This window comes from Bubalus bubalis, chromosome 2 (genome assembly GCF_019923935.1).
Source record: "Bubalus bubalis isolate 160015118507 breed Murrah chromosome 2, NDDB_SH_1, whole genome shotgun sequence".
Classification (NCBI taxonomy): Eukaryota; Metazoa; Chordata; class Mammalia; order Artiodactyla; family Bovidae; genus Bubalus; species Bubalus bubalis.
The window spans coordinates 95,805,343-95,818,628 of NC_059158.1; the positions used below are offsets into that span (position 1 = coordinate 95,805,343).

General features: G+C 41.1%; 1 protein-coding gene across 7 annotated transcripts in view; it reads right to left on the reverse strand.

Annotated features, from left to right (window-relative positions):
- The window catches only part of FMNL2 (formin like 2), a 333,723-nt gene that overhangs the window by 170,846 nt on the left and 149,591 nt on the right, over positions 1–13,286 (reverse strand). Inside the window, exon 1 of one of the 7 annotated variants that reach the window (XM_044935247.2) lies at positions 8,611–8,766. The exons of the other annotated variants lie outside the window; for them this stretch is intronic. The gene's annotated coding sequence lies outside the window, so the exon portion shown is untranslated. Of the gene's footprint in view, positions 1–8,610; positions 8,767–13,286 lie in introns of those variants that run through there. 7 annotated transcript variants of the gene reach the window in all.

The following is a 13,286-nucleotide window of genomic DNA, read 5'->3' on the forward strand; positions in this document are numbered from 1 at the left end:
TCAAAGTTATGGTTTTTCCAGTAGTCATGTATGAATGTGAGAGTCAGACCATAAAGAAAGTTGAGTGCTGAAGAATTGATGCTTTTGAACTGTGGTGCTGGAGAAGGCTCTTGAGAGTCCCTTGGACAGCAAGGAGATTCAGCCAGTCAATCCTAAAGGAAATCAGTCCTGAATATTCATTGGAAGGACTGATAATGAAACTGAAGCTTCAATACTTTGGCCACTTGATGTGAAGAACTGATTCATTGGAAAAGACCTTGATGCTGGGAAGATTGAAGGCAGGAGGAGAAGGGGACAACAGAGGATGAGATGGTTGGATGGCATCACCAATTCGATGAACATGAGTTTGAGCAAGCTCCAGGACTTGGTGATGGACAGGGAAGCCTGGCATGCTGCAGTGCATGGGGTCACAAAGAGTCAGACACGACTGAGTGACTGAACTGAGTTAAAAAGTTTGTCAAGAAAATACACTGGTCATAGCAAACACCCTTTTCCAACAACATAAGAGATGACTCTACACGTGGACATCACCAGATGGTCAATACCGAAATCAGATTGATTATATTCTTTGCAGCAGAAGATGGAAAAGCTCTATAAAGTCAGCAAAAAACAAGACCTGCAGCTGACTGTGGCTTAGATCATCAGCTCCTTATTGCAGAATTTGGACTTAAATTGAAGACAGCAGGGAAAACCACTAGGCCATTCAGGTATGATCTAAATCAAATCCCTTATGATTATACACTGGAGGTGATGAGTAGATTCAAGGGATTAGATTTGGTAGACAGAGTATCTGAAGAACTATGGCCAGAGGTTCACAACATTGTGTAGGAGGCAGTGACCAAAGCCATCCAAAGAAAAAGAACTGCAAGAAGACAAAGTGGTTGTCTGAGGAGGCTTTACAAATAGCTGAGGAGAGAAGAGAAGTGAAAAGCAAAGGAGAAAAGGAAAGATATACCCAACTGAATGCAGAGTTCCAGAGACTAGCAAGGATAAGAAAGCTTCTTAAGTGAACTTTGGAAAAGACCCTTACACTGGGAAAGATTGAGGGCAGGAGAAGAAGGGGGTGACAGAGGATGAGATGGTTGGATGGAATCATTGACTCAATGGACATGAGTTTGAGCAAACTCTGGGAGATGGTGAAGGACAGGGAAGGCTGGCATGCTGGAGCCCATGGGGTCAGAGAGTCTGACATGACTTAGCGACTAAACAAACAAAACAAATTCCTGAACCAGAATTTATTAAATGGCGGACCCTTAAAATCCCTTCAACAGGAATAATGTTAAGTTCCTTTTCCATGTTATTATTAAAAAAAAAAAAAAAAATGGCTTTTCACAGTACATAGCGATCAAGTAGAAATACATACTTTAGATCAGTATCATTCTATTGTGTTATAGCATTCATTTTTAAAACCACCCTTGGGACTTCCCTGGTGGTCCAGTGGCTAAGACTCCATGCTTCCAGTGCAAAGGGCTCAAGTTCAATCCCTGGTCAGGGAACAAGATTCCCTATGCATGAACTAAAGAGCTCCCATGCTGCAACTAAAGATCCTCCATACTGCAAGGAAGATCAAAGATCCCGCCTGCTGCAACTAAGACCTGGTGTGGCCAAATAAAAATTTTTTTAATAAAACTACCCTTAAGCTTCCCTCGTAGGTCCGTCAGTAAAATAATCTGCCTGCAATGCAGGAAACCCAGGTTCGATTCCTGGGTTGGGAAGATCCCCTGGAGAAGGAAATGGCAACCCACTCCAGTATTCTTTCCTGGAGAATCTCATGGACAGAGGAGCCTTGCAGGCTACTGTCCATGGGGTCTCAAAGAGTTGGACATGACTGAGGGATTAAACCACCACCACCCTTAATGGGCTTTCCTGGTGGCTCAGATGGTAAAGAATCTGTCTGCAATGTGGGAGACCTGGGTTCGATCCCTGGGATGGGAAGATCCCCTGGAGAAAGGCATGGCCACCCACTCCAGTATTCTTGCCTGGAGAATTTCCATGGACAGAGGACCCTGGCAGGCTTCAGTCCATGGGGTTGCAAAGATTCAGATACAACTGGGTGACTAAGCACAGCACAGCAACCACCCTTAATAGTCACTATGAAGATAAAATACTTTCGGGTAAGAAGGTAAACAAAGCAAACTTTGGGAGATAAGCAGGTGAGATTTACAAGACTGAAATTTCCTGTGGCCCATGTGGCTTGGCTCTGGTGAATGATGAAGAGGACAAGAGCTTTCAATTCACACCTACTGTCGTTTCACAAAACTGAAACGGGATCGAAAACAGCAGCATCCTGGCAGGCCAGCAGCCACTCAGCTGATGCAAAATGTTTTTCCGGCCTAAGCAGCAACCCCAGTGCCCCTACTCACCCCACCCTGGCCCCCTGACCCTTGAATAACTGTGTAGCAAACTCTCTTTCCAGTTTACACTTGAGCAGAAAGAGGAGCTCATAAATCCAGGGAACTTCCTTCTTAAATCAGAGTGGCTTCTTTGCCAGATGCTCATTTTTACTGGCTTTCTTTTTCTCCACAAAACAATGAGGGGTGGGGGTGGGGAGGAGATGAAAACACACTCACTGTACCAATGATTTCCAACAGGCAACAGCAAGAGCGAGCAGGAAGCAAGCACAAATGTACCACCAAACCTCCCTGGGCACCCCCACGAGCAGTACAATAGAGCAACACAGAGGGCTCTAGAAACAGCAGCATTATTTGAAGCAATTGGCAAGCAAGATGGAAGGCAAAAAAGTAATGTAACGCATTGAAGACAGTTTTTTCCCCACTTTTGGACACAGTCAGATATTACTTGGCCAGCTACATAACACATTTGTCTTTGCATCCCCACCCATCAGTAAATTTTTTTAATCTCATGTTCTGTTCACACACTGGTCCATCAACAACTTGCTTGGAGCCTGATGATTTTCCTTTTGGTTATTTTCAAGCCTAGAAACCGTCTCCTGAAGATAGTTTTCTCCAATGGGGAGGGCAAGGCTGAATGGGATTCCCAAGTGTAGGCTGTGGCTCATCACCAAAGCATGGAATCAACAGGTTTTCTAAGTTTTACACACACACAATCTGGTCCGCAGAAGCTGAAGAGATGCATCTGTGGCCTGTGCATGTAACAGAGCCCTTATATTCTTGGCTCAAAAACAAGTTGGCCCAGAGGCCAAAGACTTCCAGGAAAGTTTATGTTCGAGTACATCATAAACTGTGGCAGTAAAGTCCTTACAGAATCGGCCTGAGCAGGGTGGTAATAAGTTTTTAATTTTCAAAGAAAAGGAGTGAACATAAACACCATGGACCTGCATTTTATCTTCCCTCATCCTTCCAACCTCAAGCCCCCTCCTTCCCCTGATCCCTCATTTAACTCATTCCCTACTGATGCTTTAATTTCATCACACCCATTCCTCACCCATTCCTCTTTTGGTAAGTTTCCTCATCAACTCTACTGTGGCAAAATTAACACTAAAACATTTTTAGTACAAGTTTTATATCGCTCCCACTAACAGGCAAAACTAGAGATGGCATCTGGTTTTCTAAATTAGGGAGATTTAAAAGGGTCTACTGCACACTTTCCTCACTCATCCATAAGTAGAAACAAGATGCTGATTCAAAAATCTATTCTATTCATTGTGGTTTATCACTAAAATATAGTGATGCTTCCTAAGGCCCACTTGACTTCGCATTCCAGGATGTCTGACTCTAGGTGAGTGATCACACCATTGTGGTTATCTGGATCATGAAGATCTTTTTTGCACAGGTCTTCTGTGTAATCTTGCCACCTTTTCCTAGTATCTTCTGCTTCTGTTAGGTCCATACCATTTCTGTCCTTTATTGAGCCCATCTTTGCATGAAAGTGTCCCTTGGTATCTCTAATTTTCTTGAAGAGATCGCTAGTCTTTCCCATTTTATTATTTTCCTCTATTTCTTTGCACTGATCACTGAGGAAGGCTCTCTTATCTCTCTGTGCTATTCTTTGGAACTCTGCATTCAAATGGATGCAGAGTTCCATTTTCTCCTTTGAGAAGAAGGAGAAAATCTTTCCTCTTCTCCTTTGCCTTTCACTTCTCTTCTTTTCTCAGCTATTTGTAAGGCCTCCTCAGACAACCATTTTGCCTTTCTGCATTTCTTTTTCTTGGGGATGGTCTTGATCACTGCCCCCTACACAAAGTCACGAACCTCCATCCATAGTTCTTCAGGCACTCTATCAGATCTAATCCCTTGAATCTATTTGTCACTACCACTGTATAATCATAAGGGATTTGATTTAGGTCATACCTGAATGGTCTAGTGGTTTTCCCTACTTTCATCAATTTAAGTCTGAAATTGCCAATAAGGAGTTCATGATCTAAGCCACAGTCAGCTCCTGGTCTTGTTTTTGCTGACTGTATAGAGCTTCTCCATCTTTGGCTGCAAAGAATATAATCAATCTGATTTCAGTATTGACTATCTGGTGATGTCATGTGTACAGTCTTCTCTTGTATTGTCAGAAGAGGGTGTTTGCTATGACCAGTGCATTCTCTTGGCAAAACTTGTTAGCCTTTGCCCTGCTTCATTTTGTACTCCAAGGCCAAATTTGCCTGTCTCTTGACTTCCTACTTTTGCATTCCAGTCGCCTATAATGAAAAAGACATCTCTTTTGGGTGTTAGTTCTAGAAGGTCTTGTAGGTCTTCATAGAACCGTTCAACTTCAGCTTCTTCAGCATTACTGGTTGGGGCATAGACTTGGATTACTGTGATACTGAATGGTTTGCCTTGGAAACGAACAGAGATCATTCTGTCGTTTTTGAGATCGCATCCAAGTACTGCATTTCAGACTCTTTTGTTGACTATGAGGGCTACTCCATTTCTTCTAAGGGATTCTTGCCCACAGTAGTAGATATAATGGTCATCTGAGTTAAAGTCACCCATTCCAGTCCATTTTAGTTCACTGATTCCTAAAATGTTGATGTTTACTCTTGCCGTCTCCTGTTTGACCACTTCCAGTTTACCTTGATTCATGGACTTAACATTCCAGGTTCCTATGCAATATTGTTCTTTACAGCATCGGACTTTACTTCCATCACCAGTCACATCCACAACTGGGTGTTGGTTTTGCTTTGGCTCTGTAAATACATCTACCCTCCACAGAGTTCCTAATATCCACAATTCTTCACCTCACTTTCCAACTGACACCAAAACCATGTGTGAAGTTCCTGCAGATTGTTTCAAGTCAATCTAATTTAACTTACGGGCATTAATCTAGCTACTAGGTTTAGAGACAAACTGAACAGAGTATAAGAAAGTACTGTGATTAAAAATACATATGTACATATGTATATCTATATATCTGTGTACATAAGCATACACACACACACACACACACACATATATAAATGCATTTTGGATCCAAGTAGATATACAATGAGCAAATTCTTTGAGTGTTATCTCAGCATTCCTCATTTTTCTTGGATGACCACCATATGTCTTGGAAAAACAGCACTTTTGATTCAGCAAGTGTTGCTGGTGTGACCACGGCTTCAGTGGCAATAATACAACTAGATTTAAGCAGCTAAAAAGCTGACTTGCTAGCTCTATGGGATCCACCAATAGCCTGACCTTTCTCTTGCCCTCAAATGTCTAATAATAAGATGATACTTGCTACTACCAGTCACAGGCAAGCTCTTTTATAAAGACCTCATAGACGTAGACTGCTCCGTCTTAGAAGTGTGAAATTTACTTTAACATCTATAAATCACATACCCCAGCAAGGTCCAGTAAAGGGGCAAATCATTCCACAGTACTAACGTGAAACACTTCTGCACACATGTAAAAAATAAATTTCTAAAAGAAGTGATTCACCTAAAAGTGTTTTTATTGTGTTTCAAAAACACATAAAGAATTTAATGCATTCCTCATGAACCCAGACCTGAACTTGCGTGCGTGATCAGTCGCTTCAGTCGTGTCCAACTCTTTGCGACCCCATGCACCATAGCCTACCAGGCTCCTCTGTCCATGAAATTTTCCAGGCAAGAATACTGGATGGGTTGCTGTGCCCTCCTCTAGGGGATCTTCCTTACTCTGGGATCCAACCCAGGTCTCCTGCATTGCAGGTAGATTCTTTACCTCTAAGCCACCAGGGAAGCCTGAACCCAGACCCATCTCTTTTCAAATCTTAACCTACACTACATTTTCTTCAGATTTTTCTCAGGTATGTTTTAAAGTTGTTTTTTTTTTAAATACTCATAGCATGACTAGATCAAGAATTAGGGGGAGAAATCATTAGAAAATGGTTCCATTTTTATATAAGCCAGAATCTGAAATATAAACTATTATTCTTAGCTTACTTCCTAATATTCTTAGCTCTCACCATCATCATCAATAGATAAGGTAAACTACCTTTATTTGAAGACATTCAACTCAATGACATACTTAAAAATCAGTGTTAGATTTAGATGAAATTAAAGCTACCTTTTCATCTAACTTCCCTACCTATGTTCATGAAAAAAGTTTATGTTCTTTAATATCTATAATTAATGATTAATGAAAATGGCAGTACATTAACTTTTGGAATGAAGTTTCTCTTTAAGTGTAAAAGAAAACAAACAGCAAGCTTAACGATATTTTGAACAAGGAAATCAGAACTTTTATGACCACAAAGTCCCTCAGGGACTTTCAGGGACTTTGCTTTTAGAAAATTAGATTTATGCAAAGGTTATCAGAGGCTGATACATTTATGGTCTGACATCATCACTGACATTAAAACTACCTAACATGGTATACAAAGAGCACAGAGCCAGGACCCAATAAATACTTGGGTTTATTTGCTGTCCGGATTATACAGAAGAACCACTCAACAGCCTATTAAAGCAAATAAAACTTGACTTTAATTACCTCACACTGAAGAAAAATCAATACCTTAAGCAGTTTATTGATAACTCATTCCTGTTATTATATTCTGGTAGAATATCTGTAAACCCTCAAACAACAGGATTATATAAATAACTAAGCCTACCAATACAGGAAATAATAAGATAGCTTTTTCATTCACAATGTGAGAAAGACAAAAGAAAACAAAACAATCCCAAAAAAGACTTATTCCCTCCCCCCTCAAAAAAATTACAGAATTCAGTAGCCACCCCCAGCACCTCTTCAACCCTTCAGAAAACAAAACCTGAACATCAAGGCTTGTAACTCATAAGGATGTTCCAAAGACTAAGGCAAAGAAACATTAACTTATTTTCAAACTCTGGACGTCTTAATTACAAAAGCCAAAGACAGCAAGTTAATAGTAAGGGCAGAGAAAAGATAAAAGTGTTTAACCTTCAAAAGAAAAATCCTATTAATTAGAAACTGCCCTTTCTCCAAAGTAGTCTCAGCTAATTGAGGTCTTATTGTATTTGTTGTTCAGTCGCAAAGTCATGTCCAACTCTTTGTGACCCCATGAACAGCAGCATGTCAGGCTCCCCTGTCCTTCTCTATCTCCCAAAGTCTGCTCAAATTCATGCCCACTGAGTCAGTGATGCCATCCAACCATCTCACCCTCTGCTGCCCCTTCTGCTTCTGCCTTCGGTCTTTCCCAGCATCAGGGTCTTTTCCCATGAGTTGGCTCTTCACATCAGGTGGCCAAAGTACTGAAGCTTCAGCATCAGTCCTTCCAGTGAATATTCAGGGACTCTAGCATTATTCTAGGATTACTGTATAGGGCTGTTCATAATAATCCAAAATGTTGACTTGTGTTAGGACAATAAGACCCCAGTGCCCACATCTCTACTACTCAGCCTCAACTATATAAAGAAAGCATCAAATATTAAGAACATAAAAAATTCTCCTAAAATAAAGAGTGGTGGGAAACTTGAGACTTGTGACACACACGAGTATGCAGGGTGGCAGGAAAAATCCTTTAAATTAATTGTATAGCAATTAGCTGATTCCAGAAGGGGAGTAAATACCAAACAGCTGGAAGGTGATCACACAGACCTTCCACAGGCCAAGCAGAACAGCAACACACTTGAGCTGGGCTCCTGGTAACCACTGGACCAGCATGATCCATTGCTACCCACTGACGTCTCAAGATACCCATGCCTCTTCCATGAAATCAAGCAATTATTCCTAAATACATTCCCACCTTTAAGTGCTCTTCAAAAACTGCATGTTCCTCCCATGTCCCTGCACAGCCTGGGATGTAGTTTAACAAACAGGTACGTTTTTAAAGCTTGCTCTTGGCAATGAATTCATTAAGCTTCCTCTCAAACTGTTCTTTCCCTGTAAAATGGAGGGGAGGGGTACTCTTGCTTAAGAGGCAAATGCAAAAAAAAAAAAAGAGGCAAATACAGCTCCCCGCCCTCTCCGCCCCCACCCCCGCCCCACTGGAGAACAATATCCTTATTCAAAGAGTCTCTGGATTTCCCCTTCATGGAATACTCTTACCACACTTAGGTTAAATATGCCTTTTTTTTTTTTTTTTTACATTTATAATGTTATTGTATGGAGGAAGTATTTTCAGTTTTAAAAAAAACCATCAGATAAATTTTCAATACACACAAATTGCTTTTAAGTTGAAAACAGCCCATTTCAGAGTATTTTAAACTCTAGAATAATTTTACTTTAAAAATAACCAACAGCAAACATCAAATACCTATTCTTCTACTTCTGCTGAGTGTCCTTGAACATGATCATCTCTCAAAGCCAGGAGCTACCGGAAAAACCCCAGGACAGTCTGCCACATTCAGCATTCTTTTTTCCAAGACACAAAACATTGATGCACCACAGACTCCCAATTCCCCAAGAATGTCTTGTTTTCCTTCAGTAAAGCAAATCTCTTCTGCATCACTGCTTACAGTCTGAACCCTGAAGCCACTGATCTCTCCTTTTAATTAGGCTTGTTCATTGAGAAAATGGCAACACGGACTTTCAACATTACATAAGCAAGAAAACAGGTACTGGGTGCCAAGACCTGGGACTGAGGCAAATATTTAAAGTCATTTTGTAAATGTTAGGTGTCTGATGGAAAAACTGAGAAACCCTGGACCTGCACACCAATGGCACTGTTAAAATTCAGCATGTGAGGAGGAAAGGAGGCCAAAATAAACCACATGCGAAGGAGCCATTACATTAGAAATTGCTTACTTGGGCAGCTTCTGATTCAAAACAAATGCCCAGTGGAGGGGATCCATTATCTGGCTCCAACTCTACACATAAAGCTCTAGTGACGAACACCTGCACCCTTTATAAATCTATCATAAGAGTCTTGATCACAAAACTGCATCTTCCTTACCCCAAAACAGGAGCCTGGATCATGGGTAGTTTCCGCCCCTCCCCAGCCTGGCCCCCCACATGGAAACTGTGTCTGTGTACGGATTTCTCAAGAGACATCAAATTTTTGTAGCTATTAGCTACAAATAAATAGCTTCAAGAGAGGACCAATCCCTATAGTAAGTAGTCTAGAAACATGCACAGCTACAGTGCTGGAGCCTTGGCAAGCTCTCTGCTGGTGAAGCAGAGCATGGACAAGTAATGAGCTATTAAATGCAAATAATGTCCATGTGGAATCCTTCCCTGGGGCTCAGTGTAGGAGGGCGGGCGCAAGTGAGAGAGCAGAGGATGGTGGTCAGCCTGGCCGTCTGCTGTTCAGCTCCTGATGACAACTCCTAAGGGCTCGTCCCTGGGAAGAGTTCTGAGCTTCCATGACTAGGTTTAGGAAGTCTGCCATACATGTCATGTGCCAAGTTCATGGACAGAATCCAAATGCAGTTAGCTGAACTGGGTTGAAAACCTCTTGAACCCACAGGCAAAAGCCAGCAGATTTGTCACTTTCTTTTTTGCCTTTTTTTTCTTTTTTAAAACATGTCTGTCGTTCTGGTTATGGAAATAGTTGATTCTAATTTTAACCAATACCTACTACTGTTTCAGCACATTCCTCTGGTTAAAGGAAACTATGACTTTCCAGTCAGTGACTATAATGACACAGACATGAACTTGGAGAATTAAGCTTCCAGTTTTCAGCCACCCCAAGATGTTATTCTAAGTATTTCTTTTTAAAGTTAATGTGTCATGATCTTTATGGAACTCCTATTACTATAGGATTATACCACAAGATTTATTTTAATAGCCTCATATACTCAAATACAGCTGATACACAAAAATTTTGCATCCCCTGACAGAAAGAGATGGATTTCTTTTTTCGTTCATTTTTTTCAAATAGAATGAAAGATTCTTAGCCTCAGTGAGCCTGCAACCAAGGAGAGATGTTTTTAATTCATGAAACAGAGGGTGCTGTACTCAGTTGTGTCAGACTCTTTGCGACCCCATAAGCTAGAGCCTGCCAGGCTTCTCTGACCGTGGGATTTTCCCAGGCAAGAGTACTAAAGTGGGTTGTCATTTCCTTCTCCAGGGGAACTTCCCAACCCAGGGATCAAATCCATGTCTCCTGCATTGGCAGGAGGATTCTTTACCACTGAGCCACTTAGGAAGCCCCATGAAACAGAAGACCACATGAAAGAACTCACAGAAGACGACCTAGAGAAAGACAGTTAACTCTTTTTCTTAATAATTCATCAATGACCTCAGTTTTGTCTTGTTTAGTTGTTAACTCATATCTGACTTTTGCAACCCCATGTACTATAACCCACCAGGCTCCTCTATCCATGGGATTTCCCAGGTGAGAACAGTGGAGTGGGTTGCCATTTCCTTCTCCAGGGGATCTTCGTGACCCAGGGATCGAACTCACATCTCCTGCATTAGCAGGCGGATTCTTTACCACCGAGCCATCAGCAAAGCCCGACCTCGGTTTACCTGATGTTTTCAAAGACTATAAAAGAGTAATAACTGGGACAGTACCAGGAAAAGCAGCAGTAGCTGCACTAGTTATGTCGGTGGGGTGCAGCAGCGGCCAACATTTATAGAATGCCAGAAACATTCAAAGCCTTTGAAAAATATTTAATTGTCACTACTACTCTATGGAGGAGGTAAGTACAATTATCCCCATTTTGTAGAAATGAAGAAAATAAGGCATCAGTTCAGTTCACTCACTCAGTCATGTCTGACTTTTTGCGACCCCCATGGACTGCAGAATGCCAGGCTTCCCTGTCCATCACCAACTCACAGAGCTTGCTCAGACTCATGCCCATTGAGTCAGTGATGCCATCCAACCATCTCATTCTCTGTTGTCCCCTTTCCCTCCTGTCTTCAATCTTTCCCAGCATCAGGGTCTTTTCAAAAGAGTCAGTTCTTCACATCAGTTGGCCAAAGTATTGGAGCATCAGTCCTTCCAATGAATACTCAGGACTTATTTCCTTTAGGATTGACTGGTTGGATCTCCTTGCATATGGCATATGGCACAGAGAAGTTTTTTAAAAAAATACTCAAGTCATTCAGCTATTAAGCCAGAATTCAAATCAAAATGTCTAGGTTAAGAATCTATACTCCTTTTATCACATGGTCTCATACACAAAACCCATCAAAGCCAGTCTTATGAAAATGACCACAGACATTTCTTCAGAGATGACATACAGATGGCCAATAGGCACATGGAGAGATGCTGCTGCTGCTAAGTCACTTCAATTGTATCCAACTCTGTACGACCCCACAGACGGCAGCCCACCAGGCTCCCCCGTCCCTGGGATTCTCCAGGCAAGAACACTGGAGTGGGTTGCCATTTCCTTCTCCAATGCATGAAAGTGAAAAGTGAAAGTGAAGTCGCTCAGTCGTGTCCGACCCTCAGTGACCCCATGGACTGCAGCCTTCCAGGCGCCTCCATCCATGGGATTTTCCAGGCAAGAGTACTGGAGTGGGGTGCCAATGCTGAACATTACCAATTAGTAAAGAAATGCAAACCAAAACTACCATGAGGTATTACCTCACTCCTGTCAGAATGGCCATCATCAAAAAGTTTATAAATAATAATGCTGGAGAGGGTGTAGAGAAAATGGAACCTTCCTACACTGTCGGTGGGAATGTAAACTGGTGCAGTCACTATGGAGAACAGTATGAAGGGTCCTCAAAAAACTAAACATATAGCTGCCATATGATCCAGCAATCCCACTCCTGGGCATATATCCAGACAAAACTGTAATTCAAAAACATACGTGCACCCCTGTGTTCACAGCAGCACTATATGTCCATCGACAGATGAACAGATAAAGATATGGTACACATATACAATGGAATGCTACTCAGCCATAAAAAAGAATGAAATAATGCCATTTGCAGCAACATAGATGGATCTACCAGGTGGTGCTAGTGGCGGTGAACTCACCTACCAATGCAGGAGATGGAAGAGAAGCAGGTTCGAGCCCTGGGTCAGGAAGATTACCTGGAGAAGGAAATGGCAACCCGCTCCAGTATTCTTGACTGGAGAATCCTGTGGACAGTGAAGTCTGGTGGGCTATGGTCCATGGGACTGCAAAGAGTTGGACATGATTGAAGCAACTCAGCATGCATGGGTGGATCTAGAGATTATCATACTAAGTGAATCAGAAAGACAAATACCATATGATATCACTTCTGTGTGGAATCTAAAATATAACACAAATTAACCTATATATGAAACACAAACCAACTCACAGACATGGAAAACAGATTTGTTTTTGCCAGGTTTGGGGTCAGGGTGTTGGGAAGGGATGGATTGGGAGTCTGGGGTTAGCAGGTGCAAAGTATTATTGATATATGTATAGAATGGATAAACAAGTTCCTATTGTATAGCACAGGGAACTACATTCAAAATCCTGTGATAAATCATAATGGAAAAAATCTTTTTAAAGAATGTATATATGTGTATAACTGAATCATTTTGCTATACAGCAGAAATTAACACAACATTGTAGCCAGCAGGGAAGCCCATAAATCAACAGTAAGTCAATTTAAAACAATTTTTAAAAACAAAATCAACATTTTTTAAAGCTATAAAGTGAAAAAAAAATGATGATAAACTTCCCCTCAGGCTGATGAGTATCAGAGAAGAACAAGAATGAGTAAGACTCAATGCATCACATTATCACATACTGTTCAGTATGAGTCCTGCTATTTGTGGAACAAATATGCTGCTTCAAGATACGAATGGAAAAATAAAATAAAATTAAAAAAAAAAAAGATACGAATGGAAAGGAATCCATGTACATGCAATTTGGTTGTATCTAGAAAATTAACATCAACTGGAGGAAAAAGAAAATCCTATCCTCTCCTTAAAAAAAAGGTTTTTTTGGTAAAAAACAATACACAGTTCCAGTTTTGTGGATTTAAGTTGTTGTTGTTTTAAAGGCATGCATGCTAAGGCTGTGTTATTTCTTCCTTTTAAAGCATAGTGTTCATTTAGGT